At 35.8% G+C, this 9,191-nt stretch overlaps 1 long non-coding RNA gene across 1 annotated transcript; it reads right to left on the bottom strand.

Moving 5' to 3' along the window:
* Nucleotides 1–452: 452 nt before the first annotated feature.
* LOC136070133 (uncharacterized) lies at nt 453–2,492 on the bottom strand. The gene is made up of 3 exons (XR_010631368.1): nt 1,052–2,492; nt 828–953; nt 453–749 (listed from the first exon to the last, which is right to left on the bottom strand). It is a non-coding gene; the product is annotated as an uncharacterized LOC136070133 (long non-coding RNA).
* Between the last annotated feature and the right edge of the window lie 6,699 nt (nt 2,493–9,191).

Genomic DNA, 9,191 nt, shown 5'->3' with positions numbered 1-9,191 from the left:
GATTGAAAAAGTGTTTAGTAGGTTGCTTAAATTTATGTAATTTTAGGATCTAAAAGTATTCTATATTTTAAATTCTTATTTGTAGATTTCAAAATCATTTAATTAGTTTGAAAAATAAAATCTACTTTTAACGGTAAATATTATAATATATTATAATCTTTCAATGTTATACAATTTTTTAAAATAAATTATGAATTAAAAAAAATCAAGTTTCAAAGTATTTCACAATATTGTGGTCAAACATAAATATTATACAACAAAATAAGTATTAAGTATTATATGTAGATTTTAATATACATAGAAATGATTTCAAATGAAATTGTAAAGTAGTCCGCGCATTGTGCGGGATATCATCTAGTTTTTATAAAGGAGCACTTGGTTTACATATTCACTATTAGGTAAGATGATGGAAGTGACCCTCTGTATTAATATTTGTTCACTAACTGCGACAATTATAAAGGAGCTAAACCCCCTTGATGAGCTTAATATTAATTGGTTAATAAATTTTTCACGTACAGGAGCACATTAATATATTCCAAGAGAGCTCACCCACAAAACACAAATTTAACTGCAGAACAGACTGTCCAGTAAGATCTTCTATATCAAGCATACCATCAGATACTGCAGCAAGAATCTCTGCACATAACTTTGCAAAGGTGACCCAAAGGTGCTCTGGGTCTGTAGCCATTTGTTTCAGCAAAGAAACATAAATGTGCATTCTTTTAGGTCTCGAATTCTCATTATTTTCCCTGAAAACATATACACTAATTTTAAATCTGCGTTTCAATTTCAGATCTGTTCTTTTTGAATATGGTGGGCAAACCAACCTCATGGAAAAAAAGCCTGCCCTCCACTCGAGGCTTGAGAGTCAATATGTCCATTGTGGGCACGGCAGTTATTCACAATGAAAATGGCTTCCACAAAAATGTTATAAGCAAGAAGAGGTGCCTTCCCTGCGAACACATTATACTTTAGAGTCAACACCCAATAACCAACATATATTACCAACTTCAAAGGCTGCAAATATGATTGCTTGTGAGAACCTTGTCACCTTTTGAAATACTCCCGAAAAGGTAATCAGAGAGTTATCTTATCGTTTCACATAGCCTCTCTAATTATGAGAAAAAGGTCAATATTCTCCCAGGTTAGTAGTAATTATCAAAAGTGAAACAAATGAAAAGTATCAGAAATAACAGAATACCCGAAAAAATTGTACCTGCAGTAATCTTGAGAGCAATATAGATGGACATGTATCCTGTAATCTGTTTTCTTTTAAATAAAATTACTCTTTGCACCAAAATAATATATATATATATATATATATAAAAATGTCTGCGTTCTCACAAGTACACATGGATCACAGAGACACTCATGATCTTTGCTATATAATTGTTGACTTCAAAACAATTTGTTAGAAACTTAGGATGAGAAAAAGGTTAATCAAATTTGATCCTTTTATCGCCTCCCAAAAGTTTGTTTAAATATCAGATACTGTTATATCATTTCTGTTAATTGTTTAAAGGCCTTACCAATCAGCAAGTGCAGTATACTGAACACAAAAATCAGCCATCATTACCACCAGATTGTTGCGTACAGCAGCACAATCACTCTTTTCAAGCAGGGAATAAGACATGCAAAGTTTGAATTTTGCTTCAGTTAGTATTCAGGGGCAGTGACAGATGCTTTCTACAGAAAGCAATAAAATATGTCCTCAAATCAATATCTTTTAATACAAGCACACATACAGCACTAATACAATAACTTGTGAATAATGCTATATGCATCAGTTGTGCCTAATGAATTCTTTGAATTAAAGTTAGGTTAAATACGCAAAACTAGAGAGTTTTGTAAGCGGAAATTTTTTATAAGATACCAAGAGATCCCGTCACAAAGAGAATGGCTTTAGGAGAACAGGATTGCTTAAGAAAAGTCACATAAGAGTATGTCTTTCATAGATATCCAGAGGAGTTGTCACAAGGATAACTTTTTAATGAGTTTTCAAGAAAATAATTTAAGACCATTGGAATTGAGTAATGCAAGTCAATGACCAAACCTGTACAAAAAGAGGAATTATATTATTTGCAAGCTTGAATATATAAAGATGGGACTGTTTGCTTTGGAGAAACTGTAGGGCCTGGCAATTTGTTCAATTTGGGATCAGAATTGCCTGAAAATATTATGATGTGTAATAGCGGAGTAATGGCATTCACATCAGCAGACTGACAAACAATAACCAAGGATCCAATTGTATAAACAGCTGTGACTGCTTGTGTTAACAACCTGGCTGCTTTCTTGTCCTTTCTACTAGGTGGTGTTAAAAAGCTCCCATCCTTGTTTGCTTCTGAAACATATGACATATACTTTCTAAAATGTGTGAAACTTTAGAGAGAAGCTGGTCTACCCATCTCATAACAAGTGTATCAGCCTCCTCAGGATTTGAAGCTTTCTGCTAGCACAAAGTCCTTAGTGCTTTTACATGAGCATTAATCTGCAATCACATGTACCAATTAAGTACACATGCAGGTGCATATATTAAGAAGAAATGAGGGAAAAAAAATACACAAACTTACCTACAAATAGTCTAATTGTAACTCAATATACAACCTAAAAAGAAACATCACAAGCAAGTACATGTCCTTCAATCAATGTCTGCAATTTATGAGCTACAACATATGATCAACTCCTAGAGTTCTACAGAGGAAAAAAAAATAAAAAATCTAAAGTTCCATAAAAAGCTATTGACCTTGATCAGTGTGAGTTGGGCAAATTCATCGGAGTACTTTTACCATCAAGCTGTACTGATGGCAAACTACTATATTGACCAATAAAGCATTTTAAACGACAAAAGAGAAAAAGAAAATCCTGATTGCAACTAAATGCACAAAGCTTTTTTTTAATATAAGTAGCACTTGCTCCTTATGGTCCAAAATCTCTACCGAAACTTCATATGACAAATCATCTCTAATTTAAAAAGGCTCATAGCTCAAAACAAGTGAAGGGTCAGGAATGTATTTCCTCAACATAGACTCATGGAAAACATTATGAATTCCTGACAAGGCTGATGGTAGGGCAATTCTATATGCAACTTTGCCCACTCTCTCCAAGACCTCAAAAGGCCCTACAAACCTACGGCTTAACTTACCCTTTTTGCCAAATCTCATTACTCCTTTCATAGGTGCAACCCGTAGGAAAACTTTATCTCCAATTTCAAGTTCCAAAGCCTTCCTGTTAATGTCATAATAGCTCTTTTGTCTACTTTGGGCTGCTCGTAGTCAATCACAAATCATATTTACCTTTTCACAAGTCCTCTAAATAATCTTTGGCCCCAAGAATTTTCGTTCTCCCACCTCATCCCAACAAATTGGGGATCTACATTTTCTCCCATACAAAGCCTCATAATGTGCTGCTTTAATACTTGAATGGTACCTATTATTTTAAGCAAACTCCACCAAAGGTAAGTGACTAGCCCAACTCCCTTTAAAATCCAAAACCCATGCTCTCAACATATCTTCTAGAGTTTGAATAGTCCTTTCAGATTGTCCATCTGTCTGAGGGTGGAAAGCTGTGCTAAAATCCAATCTAGTACCCAAGGCCTTTTGCACACCACCCCAAAAATGAGAAGTAAACCTTGGATCTCTATCTGAAACAATAGAAGCAGGTACTCCATGAAGTCTCACAATCTCATCAACATAGAGCTGAGCTAACTGATCAAGGGAGTAGTTCACCCGAATAGGGAGAAAATGAGCTGATTTTGTCATTCTATCAAAAATCACCCAAATAGCCTCATGACCCTTAGGAGATCTCGGCAATCCTAAAACAAAATCCGTAGTAATTTTCTCTCACTTCCATTGGGGAATAGGAAATGGTTGCCGTAGTAATTTTCTCCCACTTCCATTGGGGAATAGGAAATGGTTGCAATCTCCCACTTCCATTGGGGAATAGGAAATGGCTGCAACAAACCCGAGGGTCGTTGGTGCAACACCTTGACCTGCTGACATGTCAAACATTGCTCTACAAAGTGAGCAATCTCCCTTTTCATATTATTCCACCAAAAGTTTTCGCGAAGATCATGGTACATCTTTGTATTACCTGGATGTATTGTATATGGGGAATAGTGAGCCTCCTCTAGAATCTCCTTTTTAATCAATGGATCATTTGGCACACAAAGTCTACTCCCAAATCTCAAAGCACCATCTTGAGAGATAGAATATTGAAATTTCTTTCCACTACGCACCTCATCCATGACTTTCTTTAAGTGTGGGTCATCAGCCTATGACAATTTAATTCTTTCTGCCAAGGTTGGTTGAACACTCAAACTAGCCAGGTAGGCTTGAAAATGGCCCATAACAACCTCAATCTCCATTCTTTCAAGATCCCGAATAATTTCCTTTTGAGTGGTTAGCAAAACAGCTGAAAAACTTGGAGGCTTTCTACTAAGAGCATCAACTACAACATTAGCCTTACCAGGATGATAGTTAATAGAACAATCATAATCCTTAACCAGTTCCAACTATCTCTGTTGCCTCATATTTAACTCCTTCTGGGTAAAGAAATACTTTAAACTTTTATGATCAATGAAAATCTCGCATCTTTCCCCATACAAAAAATGTCTCCAAATTTTCAAAACAAAAACAACTTCAGCCAATTCCAAATCATGAGTGGGGTAATTTTTCTCATAATTTTTCAACTGACTAGAGGCATATACCACAACCTTCCCATTTTGCATCAACACACAACCAAGTCCCTTATGAGAAGCATCACTATAAATGACAAAACCCCCTGTACCTAAAGGGATAGTTAATACCAGAGCTATGACCAATTTCCACTTTAGCTCTTGAAAGCTTTTCTCACATTCTTCCTTCCACTTGAATTTAACATTCTTCCGAGTTAATTGTGTTAAAGGAGCTGCAATGCAGGAAAATCCCTCTACAAATCTTCTATAATATCCAGCATAGCCCAAGAAACTTCTAACCTAACTCACATTTGTAGGCCTATCCCAATTAACCACCGCTTCTATCTTATTAGGATCCACTGTAATTTCATCCTTAGATATCATATGATTCAAGAACACTACTTGATTCAGCCAGAATTCACACTTCTTTAGCTTAGCATACAACTTCCTTTCTCTTAGAATCTATAAAACAATCCTCAAGTGTTCTTCATGCTCTTCTTGACTCTTAGAATAAATCAAAATATCATCAATGAACACAATGACAAATCGATCCAAGTACTCATGAAATACCCTATTCATCAGATCCATAAAAGCAGCAGGGGCATTAGTTAATCCAAACGACATCACCAAAAATTCATAATGACCATATCTAGTCCGAAAGGCTATCTTTGGTATATCCTCAACCTTAATCTTCAACTGGTGGTAACCAGAATGAAGATCGATCTTAGAAAAAACTTGTGCTCCTTGCAACTAATCAAATAGGTCATCAATACAAGGCAAAGGATATTTATTCTTTATGGTGACTCTATTAAGCTTACGGTAATCAATACATAACCTCATAGACCCATCCTTTTTCTTGACAAATAAAACTGGAGCTCCCCGAGGCGAGGCACTAGGGTGAATAAACCCTTTGTCCAGCAATTCTAGCAATTGCTCCTTAAGTTCTTTCAACTCTGTGGGTGCCATTCTATATGGTGCCTTAGAAATAGGTGCAATGCCAAGAAGAAGATCAATAGAGAACTCGATCTCATGATCCAGGGGCAACCCAGGTAGATCATCAGGAAAAACATCCGAAAATTCCCTCACAATGGGAATGTCTTCTATCTCCAATTCTCCACTTTGTAAATCCACTACACTAGCAAGGAATCCTTGGCATCCCTTTCTAAGCAAGTGGTTTGCTTGTATGCATGATATCACATGAGGCATAAAAGGAAAACATGAAGCCTTAAATAGAAATTCTGATTCACCTGGAGGCCTAAACACCACCTCTTTCTCAAAACAATGCACACTAGCATGGTAAGAAGCCAACCAATCCATGCCCAAAATGACATCAAAATCATGCATATCTAACAACACCAAATCAGCCAATAACTCTCTACCCTCAATACAAATAATACAAGAATTAAGCACAAGATTAGTCATTAAAGTATCACCAACAAGGGTAGAAACTGATAACTCAAAATCAAGTAGTTCGGGGCTCTTGTCATGATTTTTAGCAAATGCACAAGAAACAAAAGAATGCNGATGGAGAAACTGATGATGACAACAAGCATCACCATACCACAATAACAAAGCATTGAAAGAAAAAAAAAATCATAATGAAGCTTTTTATTACATCACATAATAAAAATCAATAATATAGAATGAATTAATATGCTTTAATAAACTTTTATTATACAATATTCCTCCAAGTTGTTTTCATTATTGCTCATTACTTGAATAAAATAACTATAATAGATATATATATATATATATATGTGCAATTTATAATTGTTACTTTTTATGATGAAATCATTACTAACAAAGTTTTATAATAAATATACTATAATATATGTATAATATTTTTCAAAAACAAATTTACATAAAACATTATAACATTATTCGTGCATCGCACGGGAAACTTACTAGTTGTATAAACAGCTGTGACTGCTTGTGTTAACAACCTGGCTGCTTTCTTGTCCTTTCTACTAGGTGGTGTTAAAAAGCTCCCATCCTTGTTTGCTTCTGAAACCTATGAAATATACTTTCTAAAATGTGTGAAACTTTAGAGAGAAGCTGGTCTACCCATCTCATAACAAGTTTATCAGCCTCCTCAGGATTTGAAGCTTTCTGCTAGCACAAAGTCCTTAGTGCTTTTACATGAGCATTAATCTGCAATCACATGTACCAATTAAGTACACATGCAGGTGCATATATTAAGAAGAAATGAGGGAAAAAAAAATACACAAACTTACCTACAAATAGTCTAATTGTAACTCAATATACAACCTAAAAAGAAACATCACAAGCAAGTACATGTCCTTCAATCAATGTCTGCAATTTATGAGCTAAAACATATGATCAACTCCTAGAGTTCTACAGAGGAAAAAAAAAAAAAATCTAAAGTTCCATAAAAAGCTATTGACCTTGATTAGTGTGAGTTGGGCAAATTCATTGGAGTACTTTCACCATCAAGCTGTACTGATGGCAAACTACTGTATTGACCAATAAAGCATTTTAGACAACAAAAGAGAAAAAGAAAATCCTGATTGCAACTAAATGCACAAAGCTTTTTTTTAATATAAGTAGCACTTGCTCCTTATGGTCCAAAATCTCTACCGAAACTTCATATGACAAATCATCTCTAATCTAAAAAGGCTCATAGCTCAAAACAAGTGAAGGGTCAGGAATGTATTTCCTCAACATAGACTCATGGAAAACATTATGAATTCCTGACAGGGCTGGTGGTAGGGCAATTCTATATGCAACTTTGCCCACTCTCTCCAAGACCTCAAAAGGCCCTACAAACCTAGGGCTTAACTTACCATTTTTGCCAAATCTCATTACTCCTTTCATAGGTGCAACCCGTAGGAAAACTTTATCTCCAATTTCAAGTTTCAAAGTCTTCCTTTTAATGTCATAATAGCTCTTTTGTCTACTTTGGGCTGCTCGTAATCAATCACGAATCATATTTACCTTTTCACAAGTCCTCTAAATAATCTTTGGCCCCAAGAATTTTTGTTCTCCCACCTCATCCCAACAAATTAGGGATCTACATTTTCTCCCATACAAAGCCTCATAATGTGCTGCTTTAATACTTGAATGGTACCTATTATTGTAAGCAAACTCCACCAAAGGTAAGTGACTAGCCCAACTCCCTTTAAAATCCAAAACACATGCTCTCAACATATCTTCTAGAGTTTGAATAGTCCTTTCAGATTGTCCATCTGTCTGAGGGTGCAAAGCTGTGCTAAAATCCAATCTAGTACCCAAGCCTTTTGCACACCACCCCAAAAATGAGAAGTAAACCTTAGATCTCTATCTGAAACAATAGAAGCAGGTACTCCATGAAGTCTCACAATCTCATCAACATAGAGCTGAGCTAACTGATCAAGGGAGTAGTTCACCCGAATAGGGAGAAAATGAGCCGATTTTGTCATTCTATCAAAAATCACCCAAATAGCCTCATGACCCTTAGGAGATCTCGACAATCCTGAAACAAAATCCATAGTAATTTTCTCCCACTTCCATTGGGGAATAGGAAATGGTTGCAATCTCCCACTTCCATTGGGGAATAGGAAATGGTTGCAACAAACCCGAGGGTCGTTGGTGCAACACCTTAACCTGCTAACATGTCAAACATTGCTCTACAAAGTGAGCAATCTCCCTTTTCATATTATTCCACCAAAAGTTTTCACGAAGATCATGGTACATCTTTGTATTACCTGGATGTATTGTATATGGGGAATAGTGAGCCTCCTCTAGAATCTCCTTTTTAATCAATGGATCATTTGGCACACAAAGTCTACTCCCAAATCTCAAAGCACCATCCTGAGAGATAGAATATTGAAATTTCTTTCCACTACGCACCTCATCCGTGATTTTCTTTAAGTGTGGGTCATCAGCCTATGACAATTTAATTCTTTCTGCCAAGGTTGGTTGAACACTCAAACTAGCCAGGTAGGCTTGAAAATGGCCCATAACAACCTCAATCTCCATTCTTTCAAGATCCCGAATAATTTCCTTTTGAGTGGTTAGCAAAATAGCTAAAAAACTTGGAGGCTTTCTACTAAGAGCATCAACTACAACATTAGCCTTACTAGGATGATAGTTAATAAAACAATCATAATCCTTAACCAGTTCCAACCATCTCTGTTGCCTCATATTTAACTCCTTCTGGGTAAAGAAATACTTTAAACTTTTATGATCAATGAAAATCTTGCGTCTTTCCCCATACAAAAAATGTCTCCAAATTTTCAAAACAAAAACAACTTCAGCCAACTCCAAATCATGAGTGGGGTAATTTTTCTCATAATTTTTCAACTGACTAGAGGCATATACCACAACCTTCCCATTTTGCATCAACACACAACCAAGTCCCTTATGAGAAGCATCACTATAAATGACAAAAACCCCTGTACCTAAAGGGATAGTTAATACCAGAGCTATGACCAATCTCCTTTTTAGCTTTTGAAAGCTTTTCTCACATTCTTCCTTCCACTTGAATTTAACATTCTTCCAAGTTAATTGTGTTAAAGGA

The sequence above is a fragment of the Quercus suber genome, unplaced genomic scaffold, assembly GCF_002906115.3.
Source record: "Quercus suber isolate HL8 unplaced genomic scaffold, Cork oak 2.0 scaffold_213, whole genome shotgun sequence".
NCBI classification, from domain to species: domain Eukaryota; kingdom Viridiplantae; phylum Streptophyta; class Magnoliopsida; order Fagales; family Fagaceae; genus Quercus; species Quercus suber.
This window is presented reverse-complemented; position numbering and strand designations above follow the sequence as displayed.